This window comes from Diabrotica undecimpunctata, chromosome 7 (genome assembly GCF_040954645.1).
Source record: "Diabrotica undecimpunctata isolate CICGRU chromosome 7, icDiaUnde3, whole genome shotgun sequence".
Classification (NCBI taxonomy): Eukaryota; Metazoa; Arthropoda; class Insecta; order Coleoptera; family Chrysomelidae; genus Diabrotica; species Diabrotica undecimpunctata.
In genome coordinates this window covers 54,026,203-54,044,506 of record NC_092809.1, presented here as the reverse complement: position 1 = coordinate 54,044,506, position 18,304 = coordinate 54,026,203, and positions in this window count along the sequence as shown.

Genomic DNA, 18,304 nt, shown 5'->3' with positions numbered 1-18,304 from the left:
CAGAGGTAAAACACGCTTTAAAAAATGCTAAAATTAGAAAAATTTGTGGACTCCAAAGCTAATAGATAAAGATAACATAACTAGTAAACCTTTTACAAGCAATATATAACATTGGAGTGATTCCCGCAAACTATCTCAAGCCCATCTCTGTTACACCAACTAAAAAACACAATGCAAGAAAATGCTAAGAATATTGATTAATTAGCCTAATATTTCACACTCTTTATGATTTTTCTAAGAACCCTTTACAACAGAATTAGACCTAAAGATACCTAATTTGGTTTTAGAAATGCTATGGGAACTAGATTTAGACATTTTAAAAGAAGCAGACCTGCATGACAAAGACCTCAGAATAATTTCAGAACCCTACTGGAATCAGACCGCACACATGAAAATTAACGGAGAAGAAACAGATCACATAAAAATACTACGTGGAGTTAGAAAGGGATATATCCTATTGCCGTTGATTTTTGATATGTACTCAGAGAAAATTTTTAACGGGGCTCTTTACGGAATAGACGAAGGCATCCTTCTAAATGGTGAAAGAGTAAACAATGTTAGATATGCCGACGACACCATGGTGATAGCAGATAGTTTAGAGGGACTTCAGAGGCTAATGAACAGAATAAACGAGTACAGTCAACAGTACGGACTAAACATTAATACCCACAAAACGAAACAAATGATTATCAGCAAGGAGAATATAAATGAGGCTCATCTATACATTAATGGGACGCGGATAGAGCGAGTAAAACAGTATTGCTACCTGGGAACTATTATAAACGAACAGTGGAGCAATATACAGGAAATAAAGTGCCACATAGGAAAGGCAAGAACGGTCTTTAACAAAATGAGCGCCATCTTCAAAAGTCACAACATATCCCTAGATACAAAAATGAGACATTTGAGATGCTATGTTTTCTCTGTGTTGTTGTACGGGGTGGAGGCATGGACGCTTACAGGCACCACTATTAAAAAACTTGAAGCATTTGAGATGTGGCTTTATAGAAGAATGCTGAGAATATCATGGACAGCAAGGATCACGAACAAGGAAGTTCTAGAAAAAATGAAGAAGGAACCAGAGATTATGTTTACGATCAAACCCCATAAAATTGCAACATCTGGGACACGTTATGAGAAATCAGCACCGTTACTCCCTGCTACAGTCTATATTGCAAGGTAAAGTCAAAGGTAAGCGAGGACCCGGTAGAAGGAGAATATCATGGCTGCGGAATTTAAGAACATGGTTTAAGAAAACCTCAACGGAGCTGTTTCGAGCCACAGCGAGCAAGATCATGATAGCCAATATGATTTCCAATATCCGAAACGGATAGGAACCAGAAGAAGAAGAATGGGAACTAGGGAGGAACTTTTTACGCTAAATATTCTATTATAAAAATCTCGGACTAAAGAAAATATGTATTTGCATACTTTTTTGACTTTGAAAAGGCATTCGATAAAGTGCAACATGTAAAATTAATGCAGATACTAAAAAATGTAGAAATATATAACAAAGATATTCTTGCCATTAAAAATCTGTACTGGAATCAAACTGCTATTGTAAAAATTGTACATAGTTACACCGATGAAATCTCCATATAACGAGGAGTCAGACACAACTGCATTTTATCCCCAACATTGTTCAATGTTTATTCGGACCAGCTGTTTACAAATGAACTTGAGAGGCAGCCATATGAAATCAAAATCAACGGGGAACTACGTAATGTAATTTAATACGCAAACGATACAGTAATTCTATCAGAAAATATTGAAGGTCTTCAAATTCTGCTTGATCGTATCTACAAAGTAGGAGAGGAAATGAGCACTAAAATAAATTCAAACAAAACCAAATTTTTATTCTTTAGTCGTAACCAATATCCAGATGCACAGCTTCAACTAAATCTAATCCAGTTGAAAAAGTTCACAAAATTACATATTTGGGAAATAACAGACCAACTAGATTCAGACTTAAAAATAAAACGAAGAATAGCAATGACCAAAACTACTTTTATAAAAATTAAGACATTTCTTTGCAATAATCATCTCAGTTTAGAACTAAGTCAAAGAATGTTTAAGTGCTATATTTGGTCTGTACTTTTGTATAGGGTAGAGGTGTGGACACTAAAAGTATCAAGCATAAACATAATTAAAGCATTAAAAATGTGGATTCATAGACGGATGCTGAAGATACCTTAGATAGCAGAAAAACTGATGAGGAAGTACTAAGGAGGGTCAACAAAGATAGAGAATTGCTAAAGACTGTCAAACACCAGGAAATGTCTTATCTGAGACATGTAATGAGGCAAATCGATAGAATATTACAACTGATTTTTAAAGCCAATATAAATGGCCGTAGAGGTGTAAGAAGCAAACCTGTCTCTTGGTTTTCTTTGGTGAATGGTTTTAGATATCAAATGTAGGACAATTATTCCATGTGGCAGAAGACCGATAAGCCTTCCCAATGTTAATGTCCAACGTCAGATAACTCTGATATGGCACGTAAAGAAGAATTAAATAATACAAGCAGCACTCGATGAGTTTGCGATACAAAACTGTTCATGATTTATAAATCGATACTAAAAACGTAAAGGGAATCCTTGTCAGCTTGTTGTCCTTTATTTTTGTGCCTGTACAGTATAAAATAAAGGATAATTTTCAAAAAATTAATGTAATAAGACAATACTGTCAGAAAAAGAATCACTCATGATAGGCAAAATTTCAACTAACACAAGTATTTGCAATCGGACCAGTTTTTAACAGACGACAAGATTTGTCAAGAAGCTTGTTGTGTTTTTGATTTGTACTATTTAGAGATATTATATTCGAGGTAACTACGACTAAACATTGGTAAAAAAAAACTTAACTGGAAATCGGAATAATCTATTTGTTTCAAAAAAACTAATTATGTCTTGCAAACTATCCTTCCGCAACATATTGTCTTCTACACCTTTTTGGATTCTACAACTCTAACTAAGTCTGGGCCGGTCGCATTACGATTTTCCTTCACTCTTGCCAGCTTTTTGCAGCAATCTCTCATTGTTATAGCCCCATCTTTCTTAGTTCACTTGTTACTGCATCTTTTCATCTTCTTTTCTGGGCGACCACCTGACCTACTGCTATTGGAACTTTTCCAGAAGATTGAATTTAGTAGTCTGTCATCACTTGATCTCAGTACATATTTTGCCCACATTATCCGATTTGCTTGAATATATTGTACTATGTTTTCTTCTGGAAAGAGTGTTTGGAGTTTCTAATTATGTCTTCGTTCTAAGATTATAATTTTTTTGGTTCATACTGTCTTCGTGTCCACGTCTCACTTTCATATCATATTATGGGTCAAATTACAGTTTTATGTACCCTTGTTTTAGCTGCCTTTAAGAGCAATTGTGATTTAAGTAGAATCGCTAGGAATAAGTACGCTCTATTTCCTGCCAGGATTCTAGGTGTTACATATTTTTCGTAACTATTTTCGGCTTTTATCACTGCCCCCATGTACTTATTCTAATTTATTGTTAACTTCAAAATTGTATGCATTTATCGAAATGTTTTGTCAATTCTCAGTTTTGTATTTTTGGTAACTACTGTGTACTTGTTCTTATTTTCGTTGACCTTAAAGACTTTTTCCTTGGCTACACATTCAAAAAGGGTAAATTTCTTTTGCATCTCTGGTGGATTTTGCATTTGTGTCAACATCGTCAGCAAAATCTAACAGTACCATCGCTCCCTGGACCGCGAAGCCATTTGGTAATTCTGGTTTTGTTTTTCAATCTGCATATTTTAAAGATTGCACTGAATGCACCACAATTGCAAATGATGCTGCAAGAGACCCATCAGGTGTGTGTAAGTGGCCAAACCATTAGAAATAGACTGCATGATGTAGTGTTTAATGCTGGAAGACCTGTGAAAGTGCCTGTATTATCCAGATTAAATCGTGCTAGTCGACTTCAGTGGGCACCAGAACACGCAAATTAGGTTAGACGTGAGTGGGATTCTACTTTGTTCACAGGTGAGTCTTGATTTGGGAACAACAACTACGAAAGCCATACACTATATTAACGTAACCTAAAGTTGTTGGCAGTTGAAAGGCAACAAATTAGTTTTTTATTTTTTTACCGTTTTTGACTTATGGAGTTCTCTTTTAATTTTTTTAAGAGCTATTATGTAGTCCTTTAGTTACTTGAAATCTGATGATTAGTGTTTTACTAATTTTACGTAGAAAGTTATTTGTAGGTACATTAGTCTAATAATATAATTATATTGAATAAAATTAATATTGATTTACTTATATAAATTTTAAAATATGTGTCATCAAAACACTTGTCAATACCATTAGAAAAATGTTACATCGTTTTCAACACACGCAAAGAAAGAATTTTTATAAGCATCATTACATAAGCGATTTTAAAGTAAAGATGTTTATCGTCGCATTATTCATAGTTTGTTGCTAATAGATATGTAGATATGATATTTTTATGCAATTTTAGTAGGTGATGGTTAGAAGCGGGAATTAGTATATAAATACTAAATGAGGGTTTACCACCAGTTGTGCATTATACTGCTACATGAAAATTTAACGAGTATATTTAATTTTTATTTTAATTTTTATGTTGTTGCGCAATAATATATTATCCTTTGCTGCATCTACTTCTACTAGCTTTTCAATTAAAAATGTGCCTTTTCTATCTCTTTAATATGCAGAAATGGTTTAATATAATTTGCTTTAGGTGAGAAGTAGTAGTAAGTGAATTTTTGTTAAATATCAAAGTTAATAAAGGTTGTTGAACATAACAAGTTTTGCCATCTTCTACTTGACCATGTTTTTATAATCGGAAAATCAATATTACGACTAAAAAAACAGAAAGTTAGTTTTTTTTTGTACAAATACTTACAATTTAAGTTTTGATAGCTGTTTACCTACTAGGGAAAGAACTCAACATCTCATGAAATTAATATAACTTTAATAAACAAAAAAAGTTGTACAAAGAGTGAACTAGGAGTTTGCTTGTTCTTCAGTCTCGGAGTCGTCTTGCATATTGTTCAGCTCATCGAATTCTGGAGCTGTTAGCTTTGTCGGCAGCTTTTTTTAAAACTTATGGAACTCCTTATCTATTAACGTTAACAACGATAAGAGGTCCTTCTTTTTTAAAGGATTTAATCCAATGGTACTGGCATAGGAGTTCGAAACTTCAATATTTTTTGCACAGATCTTTCGGCCTTTTCTGTTGCAAATCAGATCTTCTTCTTCTTCTTTGTCAACCATTTTCTATCCACTCCTGAATGTAGGTCTTTCCCAATTGCTTCCATCTTTCTCTATCTTGCGCCAATATAATCCACTGTTTGCCTGCCACTGTTCTTATGTCATCTTCCCATCTTTTTTGAGGTCTTCCCGTGCTTCTTGTTGTCGTCCTTGGTCTCCATTCTAGAATTCTCCGTGTCCACCTGTTGTCATTATATCGGGCTACGTGACCTGCCCAGCGCCATTTCATTTTTGCAATTTCTTCCACAATATCTCTAATCTTCGTTCTACGTCTTATCTCGGTGTTTCTAATCTTGTCTCTTAGTGATATTCCAAGCATGATTCGTTCCATTGCTCTTTGCGTTGTTTCTAATTTTTTAGCAGATTTTTTGGTAAGGGCTACTGTCTCCAAGCCGTAAGTACAAACTGGTAGTATGCATGTGTTATACACCTTTTTCTTTAAGTTTACAGGAATGGAGGTGTTTTTCAAGATATATGCTAATTTGCCGAAAGCACCCCATGCCAGTTGTGTTCTTCTTTTAATTTCAGCATCTTGATTTGGTTTTCCTAGTTTGATAACATGACCTAGATATACATAATGTTCAACATTTTCTATGGTATGATTTTGTATTGTTATATTTGTCTGGTCTCGGCTCAGTATTTTTGTTTTGCTGTAGTTCATTTTTAAGCCTACCGCTCCTGAAACTGCATTTAATTGTTGTAACATATCATTTAGTTCTTGGATATTATCGGCTATTAAAACTATGTCATCTGCGAATCGCAAGTGGTTTAAGTATGATCCGTCGACGTTAATACCCTTATTGTTCCATTCTAGTTTCTTAAAAATGTCTTCTAGAGCAAGGGTAAATAGTTTGGGAGAGATGGTTTCTCCTTGTCTTACTCCCCGTTGTAGTCTTATGGGATAAGTTTTTGTGCTTTCGTCCTGCTTTATCTGCATGATGGCATTTTCATATATGTTTTAAATTATGTTAGTGTATCTTGAATCTATACGTGCATTTTCTAGAGATTCAAGCACTGCCCATAATTCGATGGAATCGAATGCTTTATGGAAATCGACGAACGCCATATGAATTGGAACATTATACTCGGTGCATTTTTCTATCAGTGTTCTTACAGTGTGCAAGTGGTCTATGGTACTAAAATGATTTCTGAATCCAGCCTGCTCGATAGGTTGATAGAAATCGAGCTTATGTGTTAGGCGGTTGGTTATGATTTTAGTTAGTAATTTATACAGATGTGAGAGCAAGGATATTGGTCGGTAATTCTCGATGTTTGCTTTGTCTCCTTTCTTGAATAGTAAAATGACTTCGGAGTTGTACCATTCTTGAGGAATCTTTCCTTCATGAATTACTTTATTAAATAAAATATTTAATACCTGTTCTATTTTTCTTCCACCGATTTTCAACATTTCGACTGTAATTTTATCCTCTCCCGGACATTTATTCGTTTTTAGTTGATTTAGGGCCATTCTTATTTCATAGTCGGTTATGTCCGGTATTTCTTCTGAGCCGGTGTTAATTATTGTTCGTTCAGTACGTCGTAAACGCAAATCAGATTAAGGGTTCGAAATGGAGAAAATGGATTCAGATCATATTTGAAACGAATGACTCCAAATTCTTTAGTGTATCTCAACCATTTTATCTTTAGCCACTCGACTGGCTTTTTTTCAGTATCTTGATTACGATGTACCAAAACGTTATTCTTAACTAAAAGACATGAAAAGCTTTTGAAATCGATCAAGTCCATCTCAATCACATTAAACCTTTTTTTGCCAGGGACAGCTCTTACAAGCTGACACCAATCACGAGGAATCATAATCCTAAATTTATCTACATCAGCATTCGAAGATCCTGAAGAACCAAGTCTTTTTTTTTGCTCGTTCAATGCGGGCATGATCACTGTCGCATTCAAGGCGAGTATGCCCTGGTAGAAGAAACTTTTGATCAATAAATAAAATTTTTCAATAAAATCCTTTATAAAAGGTATATAAAAACCCATTTGGGCTATGTTAAATTGACAAAACGTTTTCGGAATAAGTATTCCATCATCAGTGTCCTAAAAAGTATTTAATTACTTAATTAAGAAGAACATGAAATAATTTAAGTTTTGACTAAGGTTAATGTAAAATGTGGTTAATACTTACAGGTTAATACATGGAAATAGCCACTAAATATGGGGGTAAAAACCCTTTAAAAATTACTAAATGAAATTTAGTTTACATTATGTCTAATTTAAAATTAAGATGGTAAAGTTACCGTTGGATTGGTAACATGGCGACATATGACTCTACATTAAGTTGCAAGTCCTGAGACGGTGTGTCTACGAGGACTTTATTAAAGCAACTGATTGAAATGACAATCTTGACAGGTTATGACGGAAGTTGTGACAGAGCAGTCAGTGTAACTGTATATGTCTATTTAAGACAGAAGCCAACGTTGTTGTAAAAGTATATAGTAAATATATAGTAAATATACTCAGACAAATAGCAGTCAACAACGGATATGATCATAACATCATCAACAAACTCATCCACAAAAAACGCCTTAAGAGCCTGCAGGAGACTGCGTTCCCCAGAGACCTTACCACCAAACCCAATTATGTTTCACTCCCATTCTATCATGAAAGTCTTTCTGGAGATATTTGAAATCTCATCCAACGTTCGGTTGAAAACACCCATGTTTCTTTCAAAGTACCCAACAATTTGGGACAACATATTTCTAATTCCAAAGATCCTATCAATTATATGAACCGGAGTGGAGTATATAGACTTAAATCTTCAGATTGCAATGCCACCTACATAGGTAGAACATGCAGATGTCTTTCTTCATGCTCTCTAGAGCACATAAAAAGAGAAAATACTTCCACTTTCTCTCAACATCTCAAAGAACACAACCACACCCTCAATATCCCAGAAGACGTTTCACTTATCCACAATATCTCCCAAAAAAATTTCCTCAAATTAGATTTATACGAAGATCCTGAAATTCTTAAAGAAAAACAAAAAAGCCCAAATTGCGTCAATCGTCATGTTTCATTTAATCGATATTTTCTCCCTCTCCATCGTCAACTATTCTCCTAACCCACATCCCCAATTTACTTCTACAATTAAAATCTATATTCATTATTAGTTCACCTAATACTCGTCTACCTTAGTTCACTCTAAAAACATTTCTTCCAATATATCTTACTCTCCATCTATCCCACTCTTTTCATTTCAACCCAAACTTTATGTCTTAACCACTACAACCAATACTTTCCATGCTTCTATTTCGACACTTCCAAATTCAGATCAGATCATCCGTCATCCCCCCCCCCTTCCTGATTATTAAATTCTTATTTTACTTCTCTACACAACTCCCTCAGGGTTTGGCTTCGGTTCTCTGGGGACCTCAGCCTTCTGTAGTCTATCCGTTTATCACAATTTTCTCAAAAACACCTTGATTTTCATTCTCTTTACTCAAATTTAACAGAGCCACCTACAACAATTACATTTTACTATTATAGTCAATATAGACCAATAGTTCATTCAACTTACCAACTTATAACTTAATCTTTTATTTTTCCTATGTACCTAGTGTTGCTTTATAACAGATAGGGCCTTTTCTCAAGTTATAAGTTGAGTACTTTACGATCAATATATTACAAAACCACTTCCAACCATCAAATTTTGTCCACTTCATATACTTGTCAACACACAAAATATAACTACATCACTCAGTTTGTTAACACCCAATCAGATATTTATATTCATGAACTTACAACACAAGAAGTTTTACATTTACCAGGTACCAAATGTTGTTTTTTGACATACAGGGCCTAATATAATTGAGTCAATTTTTACATGAACTTTATATGACAATAGTTTTATTTCATCCATTGAATAACATTCTCACATATTAAATATATTAATTCCTATACTTTTTCAAGAACCCGACTTTCCACCTGTGTCTAGTTTCCATTTTCCAGGTACCAAATGTTATTAAAACATAAAGGGCCTTATATTAGAATCTTTTCATCACACCACTTGACACTGTATAGTTGGTTGCCTAACTATAATCACATAATTTTCTCACCACAATTTCATCTCACATACATAATTTAAAACAATAACATTGATGGTTGATACTGTTATAATTTTATTTTTATTTCAACTTTCACAATTTTTAAACAACGTTGGCTTCTGTCTTAAATATACATATACAGTTACACTGACTGCTCTGTCACAACTTCCGTCATAACCTGTCAAGATTGTCATTTCAATCAGTTGCTTTAATAAAGTCCTCGTAGACATACCGTCTCAGGACTTGCAACTTAATGTAGAGTCATATGTCGCCATGTTACCAATCCAACGGTAACTTTACCATCTTAATTTTAAACTAGACATAATGTAAACTAAATTTCATTTAGTAATTTTTAAAGGGTTTTTACCCCCATATTTAGTGGCTATTTCCATGTATTAACCTGTAAGTATTAACCACATTTTACATTAACCTTAGTCAAAACTTAAATTATTTCATGTTCTTCTTAATTAAGTGGTTAAATACTTTTAAGGACACTGATGATGGAATACTTATTCCGAAAACGTTTTGTCAATCTAACATAGCCTAAATGGGTTTTTTATATACCTTTTATAAAGGATTTTATTAAAAAAAATTTTTAATATATGGTATACAGCCAACTACAGGAACTTAGTTTCCTTGTGGATTTTGATCAATAACCTTTAGATGGTCATTTTTGGCTAGAGCATACATAAACATAACTGCCATGTTAATGTTTCTATTCTGGCCGCCACACGTATCTAAGTATGTAATTACTTATTCTACACTTGTTGGTAATTGAAGCAACTTTTTTAAAATACAAGAGGCAATCTGATCTGATCCTCTCCCTCCTTGAAGCTCACTCCACATACAACAGTCTGACGATTCTTTCTCTTGTGAACAATCACGGATGGTTAAGTTGTACATAGTTAACAGCCTTTTGTAATAAGCGATATTGGTTGTAAGATATGGCAAAGGTAAAATTTGTTGCGAGTCAAAAACCAAAACTCTTTGGTAATCAGTGTTTTTTGCATTCTTTTTGTCTTCGCGTTTACGGCCATAACCCTCCTGTGCCTCTAGAACGTGAATATTAGGGTTTTCGTCGGTTACTTCACGGTCAACTTTACTAGTAGCATGTCTTTTAAATACTTTAAATTCATCGCAAGTTTTGCACGTGTCGATGAATGGCTCTTTAAACATATAGCCCTTTGTTTTAAAAATGTTTCTAAATGTGTCATAGCCAACCAACTTTTCGTACTTATTTTCTACTCGCCATTGTAAGTACTCTTTGTACAATATTTTGATATTTCAGTAATTAGTCAAAAATATTTTTCCTGATGAGTTATCTCGCCTAGCATAATGGCTTTCGTGTCTAGGGTATTTGTCTATAAACTGGTAAATACAATTCATCTCTTTATCACTTGTTTAATTAGGAGGCATTTGCTTCCATAAGGGCCTCTTCCTAACCACACCATAGGAAGAGGCCCTTTTCTTTTCTATCAATATGTCCCCTTTTCCTCTGATTACCCCATATGCACTCATAAACATTAATTTACAAATATTGTGTTTTATATTTTCAACTTCAATATTATACTCAACAGTCACAAGACGGTCATGAGTAAGAGCACTCTTACCTCTTCCTTTTGAACTATACTTTGTATCCGAAATTTTCATTCTTTCACACGTTTGATCTCTTACTTTTATTGGTAAAGAATAAACGCTTTTAAATATTTGATTTTGTATTTCTGGTGTTACTATCACGAAACACTTTTCCTCTGACAACTTCTCGTAATACGCTTAAACTTGATGGGACCTTTCACTTCACCTTTTCTATTTTTGTAGACCATACCATGATTTTTTTTATTTTTTTCTTGTTCACGCGCTTTAACTCCTTTTTTTCTTTTTGGTTTAGAGGGAGTACTAGTAGAAGTAATTATTTTGGTTGTATTCGCTTGTTTGTTGCTATCGGAAATCATTAGTCGACTGCTAGGTATATTAAGTTCATTATCAAACCCATCTTTATCTAAAAAAAAGTATTCAGTAGATCTTGAAATGTTTCTACAGTTTGTGTAGGTCATCAATTCCAATCCTCTAGTCATTCAACCTTTAAGATCTTTGAATAACTACTTTACCACAAAACAATTTTTGGAGCTGCAATCTTTAAAATAAAACTTTATACACACTCAAAAAATTACCTTCAGGGTCACTTTCCGTTCTGTCCGGAATCTTGGACCTTGAATGCGACATCAATGAAAAAACTGGAATCATTTGAGCTGTGGGTGTACAAAAGAATTCTGAAAATATCATGGACAGAACACGTCACAAACAAAGAGGTTCTGGGAAGGATGAACAAAGAAATGGAAATTTTAAATTCAATAAAAACAAGAAAATTAGAATATCTCCGACATATTACACGTGGAGAGAAATACACCTTGCTCCAACTGATTATGCAGGGAAAGATCCAAGGAAAGAGAAGCATAGGGAGGCGTAGAATGTCATGGCTGCGCAACCTGAGAGAGTGGTACGGATGTACATCAAATGAACTTTTCAGAGCAGCCGTCTCAAAAGTCCGAATAGCTATGATGATTGCCGACCTCCGCCGCGGAGATGGCACTTGAAGAAGAAGAAGGTAATTAAAACACACTTTTTTTATAAAAACAAAACTACTTTACAATAGTACCTATTACACTATCACCAAACACCATACCCTATACCCACACTACTTATTCAGTGATTCCCCCGTTGAAATTATTGAATAACTGGTAATTCCCTTATAAGAACTATTTCCCTCTAGTGTCATGCCAAGCTACTTTAATTCAAAGAATTAATCCATAGTTGTTAAAACACAACTGTTTACTAATAGATGGCCGTACATGCACTATATTAATTTAATAATTTACTGCACTTTAGGTCTGTCTTAGGTAATTGTTCATAGATGGTGGAAAACGTTTATTTTAAAATACTAAACACAAAATGATACATTCGTTTCAGTACAATCGTACCGAAACGGCAACACATCAAAAAAAGTAAATATTGAAAAATAATCAAACTTGATAAAATAGTGATAATTATGACACAACTTACTTAGTCGTATCTCAGTAGTCTAGTCATCTTTAATAAGACGGCAATACGTGATGTGTTTACATAACAGATTCAGCATCACTATCATAGATGATTTTCTTAGGAATGGTACAACTTGATATGTCAACATATCATGTTATGCTTTCTTTGAGAACCATAAAAATTAGCCGATTTTTAAAGTGGGAGAATTACATAAATCAACATATCAAGGGTTGACATCTTACAACTTTTTCTTTGTAAGCTTATAGTCAGAGGCGTACATTGTTATGTTAACTTATCAAGTTATTACCTCTTCTGTAATGTCCACTTATGACATATCAGGTGTGGGCATGCTTTATATGTCCGTTATTATTAGGAATTCAAATTATCAAGTTATACCATTTTGTAGATCTCGCTCAGACGAACAAAGTGATGATGATAACTCAATTTTGCTAAAATGTCAACATATCAAGTTATGCCTTCTTATCACAGAATTGTTGTTTGACAATTTCGACTTACAATCCGAAACTTCATTTTCAAAAAAGTTATTTTAACCTTAGTTATTCATCCTAATACAGGATGAATTCTGAAACGTCCAGCTGTTTTTTATTGCAAATGCTGATTTTTATTTGTATAACTTTGTCACTGATGTTCAATTGTGCTAACGTAATTTTTTATTCATTTACCTTCGGTGGTTGTAGTACTAAAATATAAAAATGTTAAATTGACAAAACGTTTTCGGAATAAGTATTCCATCATCAGTGTCAGTTTAATACATGGAAATAGCCACTAAATATGGGGGTAAAAACCCTTTAAAAATTGCTAAATGAAATTTAGTTTACATTATGTTTAGTTTATAATTAAGATGGTAAAGTTACCGTTGGATTGGTAACATGGCGACATATGACTCTACATTACATAAAAATGTTAATCAAAAAAGCGTATAATATTACTGATATCTACAAAATTCATCTAATATAAAACATATACGTATTTAAAGTTAGTTTTTACAATCTTTGCACACTGTAACTGCTGTGCTGTGAAGTGAACATATATGTTTCTCTTGCATTAGGCACAAGTTCTTTTCACTTTGTTGTCTTTGCTTCTTAGACACCCGTATCACCTTCTCCTTTTTGGCTGCTAATCGTTGGGTTAAATGTTGTCCTCTGCGATTTCCTCTACGTTTATCCCAATGGTATCTTATACCTTATTCTATTTCTATTATCTTTGTCTTTGTAGATAGTCTGGAGCATATAGTTAGATCTCTAATTATGTTTCTTATATAGGGTTCTACAGTGTTTATAAACAACACTGCTGGTCACCTTTGAGACTGTCTATTGCAACTATATTCTGCTACCGTCTTGTCTAGGGTATCTACCGCACTCTTAGTAGGGTTATAATGTAATATCATTTCTGGCTTCTTTTTTTTCTTTATTAGAAATATCCATGTCATTGACTTTTGGTACATACTACACTAACTTCTGATTGAAATCCAAAATGAAAGCATATAGATAGAGGTCGATTTCTAGATGGCAAAAAATCTACAGAAATATAATTCTAATTGCATCGTATTGACAATAAGTTCCACTTATTTTCAATTTTCTGTCCATAAAATTTTCGGACAACTCTATGGAGGTAAAATAGTTGTCTGTGATGATACCATGACGGGGACTCAAAACAGAAATCAAGTCTAAACAAGTCTCTAGCAGGTCTAATCTTAATGGACACCATACAGGGGCTTCTTCTTTTTCTTCAGCCTTAAGTAATCCAACTTTGGATATAGGCCTCCCCCAAATCAATCCAGTTTCTTCTATTTGGCGCCACTTGCTTCCAGTTGTGTCCTCCGGTCTTCTTAATGTCATCAGCCCATCTCATTTGTGGTCTTCCTCTGCTTCTCTTTCTGAACCATGGCCTCCACTGTTGTATTTCGTGGTTCCATCTCTTATCCTTCAATCGGGCATTGTGTCATGCGAAGCTCCATTTAAATTTGGCAGCATGTTCTCCTGCGTCTTTTACTTTGGTTTTGCTTCTAATCAATTTGTTTGTTTTTTTGTCTATAAGTCTCACCCCGAGCAATGATCTTTCCATCACTCTTTGTGCTTTTACTATTTTATCCATATTGAACTTGGTGAGTGTCCACGTCTGTAAACCATACGTGAGTATAGGGAGGATACACTGATCGTAAATTCTGGTTTTCAAATACTGTTCTATTTTAGTGCTTTTCAAGATCCAACTCAGTTTTCCAAATCCTGCTCACGCTAATCTTATTCTTCTGGTAATTTCGGCAGTTTGATTTTCTTTGTTATCATAAAGGGGCACCTCACACGAAATGGCACCAGTTGCTCATCTAATGTTACGTAAAAGCCTGGATTGTAGTGCAGCTGGCAATTTTTTGAAAACATGTCGAATAAATCGCGGATTGGTCCCAATTTATTTATCTCTCTTTGTTCTTGCCAATTATTTCTATTGCGTTAAAGAAAAAAAAAGTTACACATTTTTTATGATTTTGCCAAAACAACTGGCTACATTCTAATAAAATTATATTCTAATATGTTTTGGAAGCTGATACATCCCATGAATTTGTTTTTATATCTGACTCTCACAGAGGGCCCTAGTTACATGTTTCGTACCAAGTATTATTCAACGTAACTTTTTTAAGCGTTGAATTATGAATCAAAATTCCAAAATTTGGGGATCAGCTATGATATCATTTAAGTGAGTTTGATTTATGTCTTTCAATTCGTGAATTTACCTCTGTAGCATAGATTTTTTTCTTAACATACGATCAAAATGTGTAGTCCAAAGGATTACAATCGCATGACCGACGAGGTCAATGAATCGGATTTTCTACACCTCTACCAATCCATCGATTTGGAAAATGGTTATTTAACCAATTACGACAACTTCTTTCAAAGTCCGGTGGAGCTTATCATCATGTATAAAAACAAAGACCTTTGCTCGTTTAGCGGTAAATCTTCTAATATCTCAAATTAGAGATTATTTAAAAAATCAAGGTACATATCACTATGTTCAGTGGTCACACTAAATTTCGAGGTCGAATACGATAATCTTTTAATTTGTCACCTAAAGTTGCTACCAAACATTAACTTTCAATGAGTGCTGGTAATGTGATATTTCTTTAACGCATAGATTCTCATCACATTATTAGTGTGCATAGGAGTTATGTGAGTATGGGAGTTACACATTCCTGTCGCGTAAAGGTGGTCTGGTCACAAAAAGAATGCATTTTAAATAATTTGGATTAAGGGCAGTCCTTTTTTGTAATGTTTTACCAAAATCCACTCTACCGGTAGATCGTCTGGCAAGAGCTCTTGGAATTGTCTGTAATAATAAGGATGTAGTTGCTTCTCTTAAGTATCTGCCAAGTACTTGAAGAAGACGTATTTGTTTATCTTGCCATATTCCTAACGCTGTCTCTTGGATAAGTTATTTTCAAATAATATTTTCTTTACTTCTTACTTTAATAATTGTTCTTGTTTTTCTTGGTCTACTAGAATCTATTTTATTTGGTCTCACCGTCCCAGTTTTTTGACAACGTCGTTCAAAGGCTCTAAATATTTTTTAATTGGTGAGTTTCTTCAAGGTAACTTTTCTGCAGAATGCATAAAAGCTGCTCCAGAGTTTCCTAAACACTTGTCTAAGGTTAATAACATGTCGCTGTATATAAAATTTGGGTACATTTTGATTCTTCTTTTTCTTCAAGTGCCATCTCCGCGGCGGAGGTCGGCAATCATCATAGCTATTCGGACTTTTGAGACGGCTGCTCTGAAAAGTTCATTTGATGTACATCCGTACCACTCTCTCAGGTTGCGCAGCCATGACATTCTACGCCTCCATATGCTTCTCTTTCCTTGGATCTTTCCCTGCATATTCAGTTGGAGCAAGGTGTATTTCTCTCCACGTGTAATATGTCCGAGATATTCAAATTTTCTTGTTTTTATTGTATTTAAAATTTCCATTTCTTTGTTCATTCTTCCCAGAACCTCTTTGTTTGTGACGTGTTTTGTCCAAGATATTTTCAGAACTCTTCTGTACACCCACAGCTCGAATGATTCCAGTTTTTTCATTGATGTCGCATTTAAGGTTCAAGATTCCATTCCATCAAATAAAGTCGAAAAAACATAGCACCTCGCCAACCTAACTCTTAGTTCCAGTTTTAAATTTCTGGTACATAGCACTCTTCTCATTTTTTTGAAATTTGCTCCTCCTTTTCTATTCTTATTTTAATCTCTTGATTGTAATCATTTGTGGAGTTACTCATTGTTCCCAGGTATGCATATTTGTCCATTTGTTCGGCGTTGGTTCCGTTTATTTGAAGATTCTCGTTATTTCTTTGAGTTTTCGATATTCTCATAAATTTTGTCTTCTTGACATTCATTGTTAGACTATACTCTTTTCCATACTCTGCTATTCTGGTCACCAGTCTCTAAAGATCTTCAATGTTTTCGGCTAAGATCACAGTGTCGTGATCTTAGCCGAAAATCCGTCACATTTTGATTACCAATATCTAATTTTACAAATAACCAAGTTTCAAAAATCTAATTAATGTTGACTTATCGTCATAGCAATCAATATTTGTCAGTTTCTGATGGCAAATAAAAAACATCAAGATATACCTATTAGAACTTTATCATTGCTTTATAATATTAGCATTGATTTTATTACTTAAAAATTTTTAATTTAAAATATTCCGAAAACAATACAACGTATCAAGGTTTACCAAGAGTACTTCTTTAGTCTAAAATAAGATGATGTTAAGTTTACTTTTACATCAGCACAATCGTAAAAAATGTGTGAGTTACAAAAATTTTTTAAAAAACAAGCTCTTATTTTTTTCAGTTTTTCACCTATCCCAGAGACGGTGTCACCTTTCTTTAAAACACCATGTATATTTCTAAAAATTTTTAAGTGAACATTGATGAAATCAAGAACAATTTGCTTAGTTTGCAGATTGGCCATAAAACGGTTACGAAAGTTAAACTAAAATTAAGAAAGATAAAGCATAAACCACAAACCAAAACCCTAATAGCCAATTCGAATCTCATTTAGTACCTTATATAAATGCTTTCGTTTTTGACATGAATAAATGTTGAAAGCTAAGATTTTAATTTATTTCAATTTAGCTTCTACTTGGATTGTTAAATGTGTTGCCTATCTTGTAGTAATGGTTTTGTTTATGTTAGTATTATAGTGTAGGCGATTGTCATGGATTGATGCAGATAGAAACTTATGACTGGGTTTTTAAAGTAGTTTGATGTGTAAGTTTTTTGATTATGTTACCTTACAGTTTCGAGGTAAAGTGCATAAAAGTAGAATTGTGCGTGTTGTACAATGTTGGCCTTTTGTGTTTCGCAACGAGCTTAATTTTGCAAATGTATTTGATGTAAGCGTTAAACATGGTATATGACTAAAATATTTTACGTACAAAAGACTGTGACACAAGACTGTCTAAAATATTACTAATATAAATAGTATCAAAAATTACTAAAGTTGTATAAAATAGTAAGTACTGTTTATACTGTCCATATATGATTAGACAAATCGAAAAGCTCGGGTTTGGTTGAAAAAATATTCTCATGAGATTGTTTTGCATAATCACTTTCATGAGATACCCCAAAATAAGGTTTAAGAGGTCGCCCAGGCAGTGGCGGTCTAAGGCTAAAGAGGACCTATTGTAATTCCGGGCCTATTTTTCAGTCGTGACACATACTTTGCGATTGGTACTTTAGTTTCAAAGCGTATAGTATGTAAATCCATTAAATTATCGAATTCCAAGAAAAAAAGGAAAAAGATATTATAGGTGTACAAAAATTAACTCATTAGCGCCGTGCGTTGCTTTAAAGCAACGGCAAACATGACTGTATTTGGGAGGAGCTTGAAGTCATAAAACAACTATAAAAGAGGTGCGACCTCGTCAATTTCATCAATC